A 19,368-nucleotide genomic window follows, 5' to 3' on the forward strand; every position below is an offset into this window, starting at 1 on the left:
CACGGGTTGCAATTATTCCTGTTATAGGATGGAAAGACAGTTGTATTTTTATTGCATTTTATGCTTCTGGCGTTCACTTCTTAGGCTCTAACTATTCGATCTGGTGGAACAACGGCCTAGGGTAAAGCCCAGGTTGCGCGGAACGTAGAAATGACCATAAGTTTCACACTGGTAGCAATTATACGTTTTATACGTTGGAAGAACTGTTATATTTATATTGCATTTTATGCTTCGGGCATTGACTTCTAAGGCCCTAACTATTCAATCTGTTGGAGCAACGCCCTAGGGTGAAGCCCAGGTTGCCCGGAAAGTAGACATGACCATAACGTTCATACTGGTTGCAATTATTCGTTTTATATGATGGAAAAGCTGTTGCATCATGAATGTATTTTATTCATCTGGGGTTGACTTCTAAGGCCCTAACTATTCGATCAGGTGGAGCAACGCCCTAGAGGGAAGCCTAGGTTGCCCGGAACGTAGAAATGACCATAACTTTCACACTGGTTGCAATTATTTATTTTATACGATGGAAAAGCTGTTGTATTTATATCGTGTTTTATACTTCTGGCGTTGACTTCTTAGGCCCTAACTATTCCATCTGGTGGAACAACGCCCTAGGGTGAAGTCTAGGTTGCCCGGAAGGTAGAAATGACCATAACTTTCACACTGGTAGCAATTATTCGTTTTATACAATGGAAAAACTGTTCTATTTATTTTGTATTTTATGCTTCGGGCGTTGACTTCTAAGACCCTAACTATTCGATCTGGTAGAGCAACGCACTAGTGTGAAGCGTAGGTTGCCCGGTACGTAGAAATGACCATAAGTTTCATACTGGTTGCAATTATTCGTTTTATACGATGGAAAAACTGTTGTATTTATATTGTATTTTATGCTTCTGGCGTTCACTTCTTAGGCCCTAACTATTCGATCTGGTGGAACAACGGCCTAGGGTGAAGTCTAGGTTGCCCGGAACGTAGATATGACCATAACTTTTACACTTGTAGCAATTATTCGTTTTATACAATGGAAAAACTGTTCTATTTATTTTGTATTTTATGCTTCTGGCGTTCACTTCTTAGGCCCTAACTATTCGATCTGGTGGAACAACGGCCTAGGGTGAAGCCTAGGTTGCCCGGAACGTAGAAATGACCATAACTTTTACACTGGTAGCAATTATTCGTTTTATACAATGGAAAAGCTGTTGTATTTATATCGTTTTTTATGCTTCTGGCGTTGACTTCTTAGTCCCTAACTATTCCGTCTGGTGGAACAACGCCCTAGGGTAAAGCTCAGATTGCGCGGAACGTAGAAATGACCATAACTTTCACACTGGTAGCAATTTTTCGTTCTATACGATGGAAAAACTGTTTTATTTATTTTGTATTTTAAGCTTCGGGCGTTGACTTCTAAGTCCCTAACTATTCGATCTGGTGGAGCAACGCCCTAGGGTGAAGCCTAGGTTGCCCGGAACGTAGAAATGACCATAACTTTCGCACTGGTTGCTATCATTCCTTTTATACGATGGAAAAACTGTTGCATCTTTATCGTATTTTATGCTTCTGGCGTTGGCTTCTTAGGCACTAACTATTCCATCTCGTGGAACAACGCCCTAGAGTAAAGCCCAGGTTGCGCGGAACGTAGAAATGACCATAACTTTCACACTGGTAGCAATTATTCGTTTTATGCAATGGAAAAACTGTTCTATTTATTTTGTATTTATTGCTTGGGGCGTTGACTTCTAAGGCACTAACTGTTTGATCTGGTGGAGCAACTCCCTAGAGTGAAGCGTCGGTTGCCTGGTACGTAGAAATGACAATCACTTTCACACGGGTTGCAATTATTCCTGTTATAGGATGGAAAGACAGTTGTATTTTTATTGTATTTTATACTTCAGGCGTTGACTTCTGAGGCCGCAGCTATCCGATGTGGTGGAAGAACGCCATACAGTGAAGCCTCGGTTGCCCGGAACGTAGAAATGACCATAACTTTCACACTGGTTGCTATCATTCGTTTTATATGATGGAAAAACTGTTGTATTTATATTGCATTTTATGCTTCTGGCGTTGACTTCTTAGGCCCTAACTATTCCATCTGGTGGAACAACGCCCTAGAGTAAAGCTCAGGTTGCGCAGAACGTAGAAATGACCATAACTTTCACACTGGTAGCAATTATTTATTTTATACGATGGAAAAGCTGTTGTATTTATATCGTATTTTATGCTTCTGGCGTTGACTTCTTAGGCCCTAACTATTCCATCTGGTGAAACAACGCCCTAGGGTAAAGCCCAGGTTGCGCGGAACGTAGAAATGACCATAACTTTCACACTGGTAGCAATTATTCGTTTTATACGTTGGAAGAACTGCTAAATTTATATTGCATTTTATGCTTCGGGCATTGACTTCTAAGGCCCTAACTATTCAATCTGTTGGAGCAACGCCCTAGGGTGAAGCCTAGGTTGCTCGGAAAGTAGACATGACCATAACTTTCATACTGGTTGCAATTATTCGTTTTATATGATGGAAAAGCTGTTGCATCATTAATGTATTTTATTCATCTGGGGTTGACTTCTAAGGCCCTAACTATTCGATCAGGTGGAGCAACGCCCTAGAGGGAAGCCTAGGTTGCCGGGAACGTAGAAATGACCATAACTTTCACACTGGTTGCAATTATTTGTTTTATACGATGGAAAAACTGTTCTATTTATTTTGTATTTAATGCTTCGGGCGTTGACTTCTAAGGCCCTAACTGTTTGATCTGGTGGAGCAACGCCCTAGAGTGAAGCCTAGGTTGCCTGACACGTAGAAATGACCATCACTTTCACACGGGTTGCAATCATTCCTGATATAGGATGGAAATACTGTTGTATTTATATTGTATTTTATGCTTCGGGCGTTGACTTCTAAGGCCCTAACTATTCGATCTGGTGGAGCAACGACCTAGAGTGCAGCCTAGATTGCCCGGAACGTAGAAATGACCATAACTTTCACACTGGTTGCTATCATTCGTTTTATATGATGGAAAAACTGTTATATTTATATTGTATTTTATGCTTCTGGCGTTCACTTCTTAGGCCCTAACTATTTGATCTGGTGGAACAACGGCCTAGGGTGAAGCCTAGGTTGCCCAGAACGTAGAAATGACCATAACTTCCACACTGGTTGCAATTATTCGTTTTATACGATGGAAAAGCTGTTGTATTTATATCGTTTTTTATGCTTCTGGCGTTGACTTCTTAGTCCCTAACTATTCCATGTGGTGGAACAACGCACTAGGGTAAAGCCCAGATTGCGCGGAACGTAGAAATGACCATAACTTTCACACTGGTAGCAATTTTTCGTTTTATACGATGGAAAAACTGTTCTATTTATTTTGTATTTAATGCTTCGGGCGTTGACTTCTAAGGCCCTAACTGTTTGATCTGGTGGAGCAACGCCCTAGAGTGAAGCCTAGATTGCCTGAAAAGTAGAAATGACCATCCCTTTCACGCGGGTTGCAATTATTCCTGTTATAGGATGGAAAGACAGTTGTATTTTTATTGTATTTTATACTTCAGGCGTTGACTTCTGAGGCCGTAGCGATTCGATGCGGTGGAAGAACGACATACAGTGAAGCATAGGTTGCCCGGAACGTAGAAATGACCATAAGTTTCATACTGTTTGCAATTATTCGTTTTATACGATGCAAAAACTGTTGTATTTATATTGTATTTTACGCTTCTGGCGTTCACTTCTTAGGCCCTAACTATTCGATCTGGTGGTACAACGCCCTGGAGTGAACCCTAGGTTGCCCGGAACGTAGAAATGACCATAACTTTCACACTGGTAGCAATTATTCGTTTTATATGATGGAAAAGCTGTTGCATCATTAATGTATTTTATTCATCTGGGGTTGACTTCTAAGGCCCTAACTATTCGATCAGGTGGAGCACCGCCCTAGAGTGAAGCCTACGTTGCCCGTAACATAGAAATGACCATAACTTTTACACTGGTAGCAATTATTCGTTTAATACAATGGAAAAACTGTTCTATTTATTTTGTATTTAATGCTTCGGGCGTTGACTTCTAAGGCCCCAACTGTTTGATCTGGTGGAGCAACGCCCTAGAGTGAAGCCTAGGTTGCCTGGAACGTAGAAATGACCATCACTTTCACACGGGTTGCAATTATTCCTGTTATAGGATGGAAAGACTGTTGTATTTTTATTGCATTTTATGCTTCTGGCGTTCACTTCTTAGGCCCTAACTATTCCATCTGGTGGCACAACGGCCTAGGGTGAAGCCTAGGTTGCCCGGAACGTAGAAATGACCATAAGTTTCATACTGGTTGCAATTATTCGTTTTACACGATGGAAAAACTGTTGTATTTATATTGTATTTTATGCTTCTGGCGTTCACTTCTTAGGCCCTAACTATTCGATCTGTTGGAACAACGGCCTAGGGTGAAGCCTAGGTTGCCCGGAACGTAGAAATGACCATAACTTTTACACTGGTAGCAATTATTCGTTTTATACGATGGAAAAGCTGTTGTATTTATATCGTATTTTATGCTTCTGGCGTTGACTTCTTAGGCCCTAACTATTCCATCTGGTGGAACAACGCCCTAGGGTGAAGTCTAGGTTGCCCGGAAGGTAGTAATGACCATAACTTTCACACTGGTAGCAATTATTCGTTTTATACGATGGAAAAACTGTTCTATTTATTTTATATTTTATGCTTCGGGCGTTGACTTCTAAGGCCCTAACTATTCGATCTGGTGGAGCAACGCCCTAGAGTGAAGCCTAGGTTGCCCGGTACGTAGAAATGACCATCACTTTCAAACTGGTTGCAATTAATTGTTTTATACGATGAAAAAACTGTTGTATTTATATCGTATTTTATGCTTCTGGCGTTGACTTCTTAGGCCCTAACTATTCCATCTGGTGGAACAACGCCCTAGGGTGAAGTCTAGGTTGCCCGGAAGGTAGTAATGACCATAACTTTCACACTGGTAGCAATTATTCGTTTTATACGATGGAAAAACTGTTCTATTTATTTTATATTTTATGCTTCGGGCGTTGACTTCTAAGGCCCTAACTATTCGATCTGGTGGAGCAACGGCCTAGAGTGAAGCCTAGGTTGCCCGGTACGTAGAAATGACCATCACTTTCAAACTGGTTGCAATTAATTGTTTTATACGATGAAAAAACTGTTGTATTTATATCGTATTTTATGCTTCTGGCGTTGACTTCTTAGGCCCTAACTATTCCATCTGGTGGAACAACGCCCTAGGGTGAAGCCTAGGTAGCCCGGAACGTAGAAATGACCATAACTTTCACACTGCTTGCAATTATTTGTTTTATACGATGGAAAAGCTGTTTAACACGGGTTGCAATTATTCCTGTTATAGGATGGAAAGACTGTTGTATTTTTATTGTATTTTATACTTCAGGCGCTGACTTCTGAGGCCGTAGCTATTCGATGTGGTGGAAGAACGCCATACAGTGAAGCCTAGGTTTCCCGGAACGTAGAAATGACCATAACTTTCACACTGGTTGCAATTATTTGTTTTATACGATGGATAAGCTGTTGTATTTATATCGTATTTTATGCTTCTGGCGTTGACTTCTGAGGCCGTTGCTATTCGATGTGGTGGAAGAACGCCATAGAGTGAAGCCTAGGTTGCTCGAAATGTAGAAATGACCATAACTTTCACACTGGTTGCTATCATTCGTTTTATATGATGGAAAAACTGTTGTATTTATATTGTATTTTATGCTTCTGGCGTTCACTTCTTAGGCCCTAACTATTCGATCTGGTGGAACAACGTCCTAGGGTGAAGCCTAGGTTGCCCAGAACGTAGAAATGACCATAACTTTTACACTGGTAGCAATTATTTGTTTTATACAATGGAAAAACTGATTTATTTATTTTGTATTTTATGCTTCTGGCGTTCACTTCTTAGGCCCTAACTATTCGATCTGGTGGACCAACGCCCTAGGGTGAAGCCTAGGTTGCTCGGAAGGTATAAATGTCCATAAGTTTCATACTGGTTGGAATTATTCGTTTTATACGATGGAAAAACTGTTGTATTTATATTGTATTTTATGCTTCTGGCGTTGGCTTCTAAGGCCCTAGCTGTTCGATCTAGTGGAGCAACGCCCTAGAGTGAAGCCTAGGTTGCCCGGAAAGGAGAAATGGCCATCACGTTCAAACTGGTTGCAATTAATCCTTTTATACCATGGAAAAGCTGTTGTATTTATATGGTATTTTATGCTTCTGGCGTTTTCTTCTAAGGACCTAACTATTCGATCTGGTGGAGCAACGCCCTAGAGTGAAGCCTAGGTTGCCCGGATCGTAGAAATGACCATATCTTTCACACTGTTTGCAATTTCTCGTTTTATACGACGGAAAAAGTGTTTTATTTATTTTGTATTTTATGCTTCGGGCGTTGACTTGTAAGGCCCTAACTATTCGATCTAGTGGAGCAACGCCCTAGAGTGCAGCCTAGGTTGCCCGGAACGTAGAAATGACCATAACTTACACACTGGTTGCTATCATTCGTTTTATATGATGGAAAAACTGTTGTATTTATATTGTATTTTATGCTTCTGGCGTTCACTTCTTAGGCCCTAACTATTCGATCTGATGGAACAACGTCCTAGGGTGAAGCCTAGGTTGCCCAGAACGTAGAAATGACCATAACTTTTACACTGGTAGCAATTATTTGTTTTATACAATGGAAAAACTGATTTATTTATTTTGTATTTTATGCTTCTGGCGTTCACTTCTTAGGCCCTAACTATTCGATCTGGTGGAACAACGGCCTAGGGTGAAGCCTAGGTTGCCCGGAACGTAGAAATGACCATAACTTTTACACTGGTAGCAATTATTCGTTTTATACAATGGAAAAACTGTTCTATTTATTTTGTATTTTATGCTTCAGGCGTTGACTTCTAAGGCACTGACTATTCGATCTGGTGGAGCAACGCCCTAGAGTGAAGCCTAGGTTGCCCGGAACGCAGAATTGGCTATCACTTTCAAACTGGTCGAAATTATTCGTGTTATATGATGGTAACACTGTCGTATTTTTATTGCATTTTATGGTTCGGGCGTAGACTTCTAAGGCCTAACTATTCAATCTGTTGGAGCAACGCCCTAGGGTGAAGCCTAGGTTGCTCGGAAAGTAGAAATGACCATAAGTTTCATACTGGTTGCAATTATTCATTTTATACGATGGAAAACTGTTGTATTTATATTGTATTTTATGCTTCTGGCGTTGACTTCTAAGGCACTAACTATTCGATCTGGTGGAGCAACGCCCTAGAGTGAAGCCTAGGTTGCCCGGAACGTAGAATTGGCCATCACTTTCAAACTGGTCGCAATTATTCCTGTTACATCATGGAAACACTGTCGTATTTTTTTTGCATTTTATGGTTCGGGCGTAGACTTCTAAAGGCCCTAACTATTCAATCTGTTGGACCAACGCCCTAGGGTGAAGCCTAGGTTGCTCGGAAGGTATAAATGTCCATAAGTTTCATACTGGTTGGAATTATTCGTTTTATACGATGGAAAAACTGTTTTATTTATATTGTATTTTATGCTTCTGGCGTTGGCTTCTAAGGCCCTAGCTGTTCGATCTAGTGGAGCAACGCCCTAGAGTGAAGCCTAGGTTGCCCGGAAAGGAGAAATGGCCATCACGTTCAAACTGGTTGCAATTAATCCTTTTATACCATGGAAAAGCTGTTGTATTTATATGGTATTTTATGCTTCTGGCGTTTTCTTCTAAGGACCTAACTATTCGATCTGGTGGAGCAACGCCCTAGAGTGAAGCCTAGGTTGCTCGGAATGTGGAAATGACCTTAACTTTCACACTGGTTGCAATTATTCGTTTTATACGATGGAAACGCTGTTGTATTTATATTGTATTTTATGCCTCTGGCGTTGACTTCTAAGGCCGTAGCTATTAGATGTGGTGGAGGAACGCCCTAGAGTGACGCCTAGGTTGCTCGGAACGTAGAAATGACCATTACTTTCACACTGGTTGCAATTGTTCGTCTTATACGATGGAAAAGCTGTTGTATTTATATCGTATTTTATGCTTCTGGCGTTTACTTCTTAGGCCGTAACTATTCGGTCTGGTGGAGCAACGCCCTGGTGTGAAACCTAGGTTGCCCGGAACGTAGAATAGGCCATCACTTTTGAACTGGTTGCAATTATTCCTGTTATATGATGGAAACACTGTTGTATTTTTTTTGCATTTTATGGTTCGGGCGTTGACTTCTAAGGCCCTAACTATTCAATCCGTTGGAGCAACGCCCTAGTGTGAAGCCTAGGTTGCTCGGAAAGTACAAATGACCATATGTTTCATACTGGTTGCATTTATTTGTTTCATACGATGGAAAAACTGTTGTATTTATACTGTATTTTATGATTCTGGCGATGACTTCTAAGGCACTAACTATTCGATCTGGTGGAGCAACGCCCTAGAGTGAAGCCTAGGTTGCCCGGAACGTAGAATTGGCCATCACTTTCAAACTGGTCGAAATTATTCCTGTTACATGATGGATACACTGTTGTATTTTATTTGCATTTCATGGTTCGGGCGTAGACTTCTAAGGCCCTAACTATTCAATCTGTTGGAGCAACGCCCTAGGGTGAAGCCTAGGTTGCTTGGAAAGTAGAAATGACCATAAGTTTCATACTGGTTGCAATTATTCGTTTTAGACGATGGAAAAACTGTTGTATTTATATTGTATTTTATGCTTCTGGCGTTGACTTCTATGGCACTATCTATTCGATCTGGTGGAGCAACGCCCTAGAGTGAAGCCTAGGTTGCCCGGAAAGTAGAAATGACCATAAGTTTCATACTGGTTGCAATTATTCGTTTTATACGATGGAAAAACTGTTGTATTTATATTGTATTTTATGCTTCTGGCGTTGACTTCTAAGGCACTAACTATTCGATCTGGTGGAGCAACGCCCTAGAGTGAAGCCTAGGTTGCCCGGAACGTAGAATTGGCCATCACTTTCAAACTGGTTGCAATTATTCTTGTTATATGATGGATACACTATTGTATTTTTACTGCATTTTATGCTTCGGGCGTTGACTTCTATGGCCCTAACTATTCAATCTGTTGGAGCAACGCCCTAGGGTGAAGCCTAGCTTGCTCGGAAAGTAGAAATGACCATAAGTTTCATACTGTTTGCAATTATTCGTTTTATACGATGGAAAAACTGTTGTATTTATATCGTATTTTATGCTTCTGGCGTTGACCTCTGAGGCACTATCTATTCGATCTGGTGGAGCAACGCCCTAGAGCGAAGCCTAGGTTGCCCGGAACGTAGAATTGGCCATCACTTTCAAACTGGTTGCAACTATCCCTGTTATATGATGGAAACACTGTTGTATTTTTCTTGCATTTTATGCTTCGGGCGTTGACTTCTAAGGTCCTAACTATTCAATCTGTTGGAGCAACGCCCTAGGGTGAAGCCTAGGTTGCTCGGAAAGTAGAAATGACCATAAGTTTCATACTGGTTGCAATTATTCGTTTTACACCATGGAAAAACTGTTGTATTTATATTGTATTTTATGCTTCTGGCGTTGACTTCTAAGGCACTAACTATTCGATCTGGTGGAGCGACGCCCTGGAGTGAAACCTAGGTTGCCCGGAACGTAGAATTGGCCATCACTTTCAAACTGGTTGCAATTATTCCTGATATATGGTGGAAACACTGGTGTATTGTTATTGCATTTTATGCTTCGGGCGTTAACTTCTAAGGCCCTAACTATTCAATCTGTTGGGCCAACGCCCTAGGGTGAAGCCTAGCTTGCTCGGAAGGTAGAAATGATCATATGTTTCATACTACTTGCAATTATTCGTTTTATACGATGGAAAAGCTGTTGTATTTATATTGTATTTTATGCTTCTGGCGTCGACTTCTAAGGCTCTAACTATGCAATCTGTTGCAGCAACGCCCTAGGGTGGAGCCTAGGTAGCTCGGAAAGTAGAAATGACCATAAGTTTCATAATGGTTGCAATTATTCGTTTTATACGATGGAAAAACTGTTGTATTTATATTGTATTTTATGCTTCTGGCGTTGACTTCTAAGGCCCTAGCTGTTCGATCTAGTGGAGCAACGCCCTAGAGTGAAGCCGAGGTTGCCCGGAAAGGAGAAATGACCATCACTTTCAAACTGGTTGCAATTAATCCTTTTATACGATGGAAAAGATGTTGTATTTATATCGTATTTTATGCTTCTGGCGTTTACTTCTAAGGACCTAACTATTCGATCTGGTGGAGCAACGCCCTAGAGTGAAGCCTAGGTTGCTCGGAATGTAGAAATGTCCATAACTTTCACACTGCTTGCAATTATTCGTTCTATACGATGGAAGCGCTGTTGTATTTATATCGTATTTTATGCTTCTGGCGTTGACTTCTTAGGCCGTAACTATTCGGTCTGGTGGAGCAACGCCCTGGAGTGAAACCTAGGTTGCCCGGAACGTAGAATTGGTCATCACTGTCAAACTGGTTGCAATTATACCTGATATATGATGGAAACACTGTTGCATTTTTTTTGCATTTTATGGTTCGGTCGTTGACTTCTAAGGCCCTAGCAATTCGATCTAGTGGAGCAACGCCCTAGAGTGAAGCCTAGGTTGCCCGGAACGTAGAAATGACCATCACTTTCAAGCTGGTAGCAATTAATCCTGTTATACGATGGAAAAACTGGTGTATTTTTGTTGCATTTTATGCTTCGGGCATTGACTTCTAAGGCCCTATCTATTCAATCTGTTGGAGCAACGCCCTAGAGTGAAGCCTAGGTTGCCCGGAAAGTCGAAATGACCATAACTTTCATACTGGTTGCAATTATTCGTTTTATATGATGGAAAAACTGTTGTATTTATATTGTATTTTATGCTTCTGGCGTTCCCTTCTTAGGCCCTAACTATTCGATCTGGTGGAACAACGGCCTAGGGTGAAGCCTAGGTTGCCCGGAACGTAGAAATAACCATAACTTTTACACTGGTAGCAATTATTCGTTTTATACTGTGGAAAAACTGTTCTATTTATTTTGTATTTAATGCTTCGGGCGTTGGCTTCTAAGGCCCTAACTGTTTGATCTGGTGGAGCAACGCCCTAGAGTGAAACCTAGGTTGCCCGGAACGTAGAAATGACCATAACTTTCACACTGGTGGCTATTATTCGTTTTATACGATGGAAAAACTGTTATATTTATATTGTATTTTATGCTTCTGGCGTTGACTTCTTAGGCCCTAACTATTCGATGTGGTGAAACAACGCCCTAGAGTGAAGCCTAGGTTTCCTGGAACGTAGAATAGGCCATCACTTTGAAGCTGGTTGCAACTATTCCTGATATATGATGGAAACACTGTTGTATTTTTTTTGCATTTTATGGTTCGGGCGTTGACTTCTAAGACCCTAACTATTCAATCTGTTGGAGCAACGCCCTAGGGTGAAGCCTAGGTTGCTGGGAAGGCAGAAATGAGCATAAGTTTCATACTGGTTGCAATTATTCGTTTTATACGATGGAAAAACTCTTGTATTTATATTGTATTTTATGCTTCGGGCGTTGACTTCTAAGGTCCTAACTATTCAATCTGTTGGAGCAACGCCCTAGGGTGAAGCCCAGCTTGCTCGGAAAGTAGAAGTGGCCATAAGTTTCATACTGGTTGCAATTATTCGTTTTATACGATGGAAAAGCTGTTGCATTTATATCGTATTTTATGCTTCTGGCGTTGACTTCTTAGGCCGTAACTATTCGGTCTGGTGGAGCAACGCCCTGTAGTGAAACCTGGGTTGCCCGGAACGTAGAATTGGCCATCACTATGAAACTGGTTGTAACTATTCCTGATATATGATGGAAACACTGTTGTATTCTTTTTGCATTTTATGGTTCGGGCGTTGACTTCTAAGGCCCTAACTATTCAATCTGTTGGAGCGACGCCCTAGGGTGATGCCTATGTTGCTCGGAAAGTAGAAATGTCCATAAGTTTCATACTGGTTGCAATTATTCGTTTTATACGATGGAAAAACTGTTGTATTTATATTGTATTTTATGCTTCTGGCGTTGACTTCTAAGGCACTAACTATTCGATCTGGAGGAGCAACGTAATAGAGTGTTGCCTAGGTTGCCCGGAACGTAGAATTGGCCATCAATTTCAAACTGGTTGCAATTATACCTCTTATATGATGGAAACACTGCTGTATTTTTTTTGCATTTTATGGCTCGGGCGTTGACTTCTAAGGCCCTAACTATTCAATCCGTTGGAGCAACGCCCTAGGGTGAAGCCTAGGTTGCTCGGAAAGTAGAAATAATCATATGTTTCATACTGGTTGCAGTTATTCGTTTTATACGATGGAAAAACTGCTGTATTTATATTGTATTTTATGCTTCTGGCGTTGACTTCTAAGGCACTAACTATTCGATCTGGTAGAGCAACGCCCTAGAGTGAAGCCTAGGTTGACCGGAACGTAGAATTGGACATCGCTTTCAAACTGGTAGCAATTATTCCTGTTATATGATGGATACACTGTTGTATTTTTATTGCATTTTATGCTTCGGGCGTAGACTTCTAAGGCCCTAACTATTCAATCTGTTGGAGCAACGCCCTAGGGTGAAGCCCAGCTTGCTCGGAAAGTAGAAATGACCATAAGTTTCATACTGGTTGCAATTATTCGTTTTATACGATGGAAAAGCTGTTGCATTTATATCGTATTTTATGCTTCTGGCGTTGACTTCTTAGGCCGTAACTATTCGGTCTGGTGGAGCAACGCCCTGTAGTGAAACCTAGGTTGCCCGGAACGTAGAATTGGCCATCACTTTCAAACTGGTTGCAATTATTCCTGACATATGATGGAAACACTGTTGTATTTTTTTTGCATTTTATGGTTCTGGCGTTGACTTCTAAGGCCCTAACTATTCCATCAGTTGGAGCAACGCCCCAGGGTGAAGCCTAGGTTGCTCGGAAAGTAGAAATGTCAATAAGTTTCATACTGGTTGCAATTATTCGTTTTATACGACGGAAGAACAGTTGTATTTATATTGTATTTTATGCATCTGGCGTTGACTTCTAAGGCACTAACAATTCGATCTGGTGGAGCAACGCAATAGTGTGATGCCTAGGTTGCCGGAACGTAGAATTGGCCATCAATTTCAAACTGGTTGCAATTATACCTGTTATATGATGGAAACACTGCTGTATTTTTTTTGCATTTTATGGTTCGGGCGTTGACTTCTAAGGCCATAACTATTCAATCCGTTGGAGCAACGCCCAAGGGTGAAGCCTAGGTTGCTCGGAAAGTAGAAATGACCATAAGTTTCATTCTGGTTGCAATTATTCGTTTTATACGGAGGAAAAACTGTTGTATTTATATTGTATTTTATGCTTCTGGCGATGATTTCTAAGGCACTAACGATTCGATCTGTTGGAGCGACGCCCTAGAGTGAAGCCTAGGTTGCCCGCAACGTAGAATTGGCCATCACTTTCAAACTGGTTGCAATTATTCCTGTTATATGAGGGAAACACTGTTGTATTTTTTTTGCATTTTATGGTTCGGGCGTTGACTTCTAAGGCCCTAACTATTCAGTCTGTTGGAGCAACGCCCTGGGGTGAAGCCTAGCTTGCTCGGAAAGTAGAAATGACCATAAGTTTCATACTGGTTGCAATTGTTCGTTTTATACGATGGAAAAGCTGTTGTATTTATATCGTATTTTATGCTTCTGGCGTTGACTTCCTAGGCCGTAACTATTCCGTCTGGTGGAGCAACGCCCTGGTCTGAAACCTAGGTTGCCCGCAACGTAGAATTGGCCATCACTTTCAAACTGGTTGCAATTATTCCTGACATATGATGGAAACACTGTTGTATTTTTTTTGCATTTTATGGTTCGGGCGTTGACTTCTAAGGCCCTAACTATTCAATCTGTTGGAGCAACGCCCTAGGGTGAAGCCTAGGTTGCTCGGAAAGTAGAAATGTCCATAAGTTTCATACTGGTTGCAATTATTCGTTTTATACGATGGAAGAACAGTTGTATTTATATTGTATTTTATGCATCTGGCGTTGACTTCTAAGGCACTAACAATTCGATCTGGTGGAACAACGCAATAGTGTGATGCCTAGGTTGCCGGAACGTAGAATTGGCCATCAATTTCAAAGTGGTTGCAATTATACCTGTTATATGATGGAAACACTGCTGTATTTTTTTTGCATTTTATGGTTCGGGCGTTGACTTCTAAGGCCGTAACTATTCAATCCGTTGGAGCAACGCCCAAGGGTGAAGCCTAGGTTGCTCGGAAAGTAGGAATGACCATAAGTTTCATTCTGGTTGCAATTATTCGTTTTATACGGTGGAAAAGCTGTTGTATTTATATTGTATTTTATGCTTCTGGCGTTGATTTCTAAGGCACTAACGATTCGATCTGTTGGAGCGACGCCCCAGAGTGAAGCCTAGGTTGCCCGGAACGTAGAATTGGCCATCACTTTCAAACTGGTTGCAATTATTCCTGTTATATGAGGGAAACACTGTTGTATTTTTTTTGCATTTTATGGTTCGGGCGTTGACTTCTAAGGCCCTAACTATTCAGTCTGTTGGAGCAACGCCCTGGGGTGAAGCCTAGCTTGCTCGGAAAGTAGAAATGACCATAAGTTTCATACTGGTTGCAAATGTTCGTTTTATACGATGGAAAAGCTGTTGTATTTATATCGTATTTTATGCTTATGGCGTTGACTTCTTAGGCCGTAACTATTCCGTCTGGTGGAGCAACGCCCTGGTCTGAAACCTAGGTTGCCCGGAACGTAGAATTGGCCATCACTTTCAAACTGGTTGCAATTATTCCTGTTATATGATGGAAACACTGTTGAATTTTTTTTGCATTTTATGGTTCGGGCGTTGACTTCTAAGGCCCTAACTATTCAGTCTGTTGGAGCAACGCCCTCGGGAGAAGCCTAGGTTGCTCGGAAAGTAGAAATGACCATAAGTTTCATACTGGTTGCAATTATTCGTCTTATACGATGGAAAAACTGTTGTATTTATAGTGTATTTTATGCATCTGGCGTTGACTTCTAAGGCCCTAGCTATTCGATCTAGTGGAGCAACGCCCTAGAGTGAAGCCTAGGTTGCCCGGAAAGGAGAAATGACCATCACTTTCAAACTGGTTGCAATTAATCCTGTTATACGATGGAAGAACTGTTGTATCTTTATTGCGTTTTATGCTTCTGGCGTTGACTTCTAAGGCCCTAGCTGTTCGATCTAGTGGAGCAACGCCCTAGAGTGAAGCCTAGGTTGCCCGGAAAGGAGAAATGACCATCACGTTCAAACTGGTTGCAATTAATCCTTTTATACGATGGAAACGCTGTTGTATTTATATTGTATTTTATGCTTCTGGCGTTGACTTCTAAGGCCGTAGCTATTAGATGTGGTGGAGCAACGCCCTAGAGTGACGCCTAGGGTGCTCGGAACGTAGAAATGACCATTACTTTCACACTGGTTGCAATTACTCGTTTTATACTATGGAAAAGCTGTTGCGTTTATATCGTATTTTATGCTTCTGGCGTTGACTTCTTAGGCCGTAACTATTCGGTCTGGTGGAGCAACGCCCTAGAGTGAAGCCTAGGTTGCCCGGAACGTAGAATTGGCCATCACTTTCAAACTGGTCGCAATTATTCCTGTTATATGATGGAAACACTGTCGTATTTTTTTTGCATTTTATGGTTCGGGCGTAGACTTCTAAAGGCCCTAACTATTCAATCTGTTGGACCAACGCCCTAGGGTGAAGCCTAGGTTGCTCGGAAAGTATAAATGTCCATAAGTTTCATACTGGTTGGAATTATTCGTTTTATACGATGGAAAAACTGTTGTATTTATATTGTATTTTATGCTTCTGGCGTTGGCTTCTAAGGCCCTAGCTGTTCGATCTAGTGGAGCAGCGCCCTAGAGTGAAGCCTAGGTTGCCCGGAAAGGAGAAATGACCATCACGATCAAACTGGTTGCAATTAATCCTTTTATACCATGGAAAAGCTGTTGTATTTATATGGTATTTTATGCTTCTGGCGTTTTCTTCTAAGGACCTAACTATTCGATCTGGTGGAGCAACGCCCTAGAGTGAAGCCTAGGTTGCTCGGAATGTGGAAATGACCTTAACTTTCACACTGGTTGCAATTATTCGTTTTATACGATGGAAACGCTGTTGTATTTATATTGTATTTTATGCCTCTGGCGTTGACTTCTAAGGCCGTAGCTATTAGATGTGGTGGAGCAACGCCCTAGAGTGACGCCTAGGTTGCTCGGAACGTAGAAATGACCATTACTTTCACACTGGTTGCAATTGTTCGTTTTATACGATGGAAAAGCTGTTGTATTTATATCGTATTTTATGCTTCTGGCGTTTACTCCTTAGGCCGTAACTATACGGTCTGGTGGAGCAACGCCCTAGAGTGAAGCCTAGGTTGCCCGGAACGTAGAATTGGCCATCACTTTCAAACTGGTCGCAATTATTCCTGTTACATGATGGAAACACTGTCGTATTTTTTTTGCATTTTATGGTTCGGGCGTAGACTTCTAAAGGCCCTAACTATTCAATCTGTTGGACCAACGCCCTAGAGTGAAGCCTAGGTTGCTCGGAAAGTATAAATGTCCATAAGTTTCATACTGGTTGGAATTATTCGTTTTATACGATGGAAAAACTGTTGTATTTATATTGTATTTTATGCTTCTGGCGTTGGCTTCTAAGGCCCTAGCTGTTCGATCTAGTGGAGCAACGCCCTAGAGTGAAGCCTAGGTTGCCCGGAAAGGAGAAATGACCATCACGTTCAAACTGGTTGCAATTAATCCTTTTATACCATGGAAAAGCTGTTGTATTTATATGGTATTTTATGCTTCTGGCGTTTTCTTCTAAGGACCTAACTATTCGATCTGGTGGAGCAACGCCCTAGAGTGAAGCCTAGGTTGCTCGTAATGTGGAAATGACCTTAACTTTCACACTGGTTGCAATTATACGTTTTATACGATGGAAACGCTGTTGTATTTATATTGTATTTTATGCCTCTGGCGTTGACTTCTAAGGCCGTAGCTATTAGATGTGGTGGAGCAACGCCCTAGAGTGACGCCTAGGTTGCTCGGAACGTAGAAATGACCATTACTTTCACACTGGTTGCAATTGTTCGTTTTATACGATGGAAAAGCTGTTGTATTTATATCGTATTTTATGCTTCTGGCGTTTACTCCTTAGGCCGTAACTATTCGGTCTGGTGGAGCAACGCCCTGGAGTGAAACCTAGGTTGCCCGGAACGTAGAATTGGCCATCACTTTTGAACTGGTTGCAATTATTCCTGATATATGATGGAAACACTGTTGTATTTTTTTTGCATTTTATGGTTCGGGCGTTCACTTCTAAGGCCCTAACTATTCAATCTGTTGGAGCGACGCCCTAGGGTGATGCCTATGTTGCTCGGAAAGTAGAAATGTCCATAAGTTTCATACTGGTAGCAATTATTCGTTTTATACGATGGAAAAACTGTTGTATTTATATTGTATTTTATGCTTCTGGCGTTGACTTCTAAGGCACTAACTATTCGATCTGGTGGACCAACGTAATAGAGTGTTGCCTAGGTTGCCCGGAACGTAGAATTGGCCATCACTTTCAAACTGGTTGCAATTATTCCTGCTATATGAGGGAAACACTGTTGTATTTTTTTTGCATTTTATGGTTCGGGCGTTGACTTCTAAGGCCCTAACTATTCAGTCTGTTGGAGCAACGCCCTGGGGTGAAGCCTAGCTTGCTCGGAAAGTAGAAATGACCATAAGTTTCATACTGGTTGCAATTGTTCGTTTTATACGATGGAAAAGCTGTTGTATTCATATCGTATTTTATGCTTCTGGCGTTGACTTCTTAGGCCGTAACTATTCCGTCTGGTGGAGCAACGCCCTGGTCTGAAACCTATGTTGCCCGGAACGTAGAATTGGCCATCACTTTCAAACTGGTTGCAATTATTCCTGTTATATGATGGAAACACTGTTGTATTTTTTTTGCATTTTATGGTTCGGGCGTTGACTTCTAAGGCCCTAACTATTCAATCTGTTGGAGCAACGCCCTAGGGTGAATCCTAGGTTGCTCGGAAAGTAGAAATGACCATAAGTTTCATACTGGTTGCAATTATTCGTTTTATACGATGGAAAAACTGTTGTATTTATATTGTATTTTATGCTTCTGGCGTTGACTTCTAAGGCACTAACTATTCGATCTGGTGGAGCAACGCCCTAGAGTGAAGCCTAGGTTGCCCGGAACGTAGAATTGGCCATCACTTTCAAACTGGTTGCAATTATTCCTGTTATATGATGGATACACTGTTGTATTTTTATTGCATTTTATGCTTCGGGCGTTGACTTCTAAGGTCCTAACCATTCAATCTGTTGGAGCAACGTCCTAGGGTGAAGCCTAGGTAGCTCGGAAAGTAGAAATGACCATAATTTTCATACTGGTTGCAGTTATTCGTTTTATACGATGGAAAAACTGTTGTATTTATATTGTATTTTATGCTTCTGGCGTTGACTTCTAAGGCACTAACTATTCGATCATGTGGAGCGACGCCCTAGAGTGAAGCCTAGGTTGACCGGAACGTAGAATTGGCCATCGCTTTCAAACTGGTTGCAATTATTCCTGTTATACGATGGATACACTGTTGTATTTTTATTGCATTTTATGCTTCGGGCGTTGACTTCTAAGGCCCTAACTATTCAATCTGTTGGACCAACGCCCTAGGGTGAAGCCTAGCTTGCTCGGAAAGTAGAAATGACCATAAGTTTCATACTGGTTGCAATTATTCGTTTTATACGGTGGAAAAGCTGTTGTATTTATATCGTATTTTATGCTTCTGGCGTTGACTTCCTGGGCCGTAACTATTCGGTCTGGTGGAGCAACGCCCTCTAGTGAAACCTAGGTTGCCCGGAACGTAGAATTGGCCATCACTTTCAAACTGGTTGCAATTATTCCTGTTATATGATGGAAACACTGTTGTATTTTTTTTGCATTTTATGGTTCGGGCGTTGACTTCTAAGGCCCTAACTATTCAATCTGTTGAAGCAACGCCCTAGGGTGAAGCACAGGTTGCTCGGAAAGTAGAAATGACCATAAGTTTCATACTGGTTGCAATTATTCGTTTTATACGATGTAAAAGCTGTTGTATTTATATTGTATTTTATGCTTCTGGCGTTGACTTCTAAGGCACTAACTATACGATCTAGTGGAGCAACGCCGTAGAGTGAAGCCTAGGTTGCCTGGAAGGTAGAATTGGCCATCACTTTCAAACTGGTTGCAATTATTCGTTTTATACGATGGAAGAACTGTTGTATTTATATTGTATTTTATGCTCCT

Source organism: Calliopsis andreniformis, unplaced genomic scaffold, assembly GCF_051401765.1.
Source record: "Calliopsis andreniformis isolate RMS-2024a unplaced genomic scaffold, iyCalAndr_principal scaffold0027, whole genome shotgun sequence".
NCBI lineage: Eukaryota > Metazoa > Arthropoda > Insecta > Hymenoptera > Andrenidae > Calliopsis > Calliopsis andreniformis.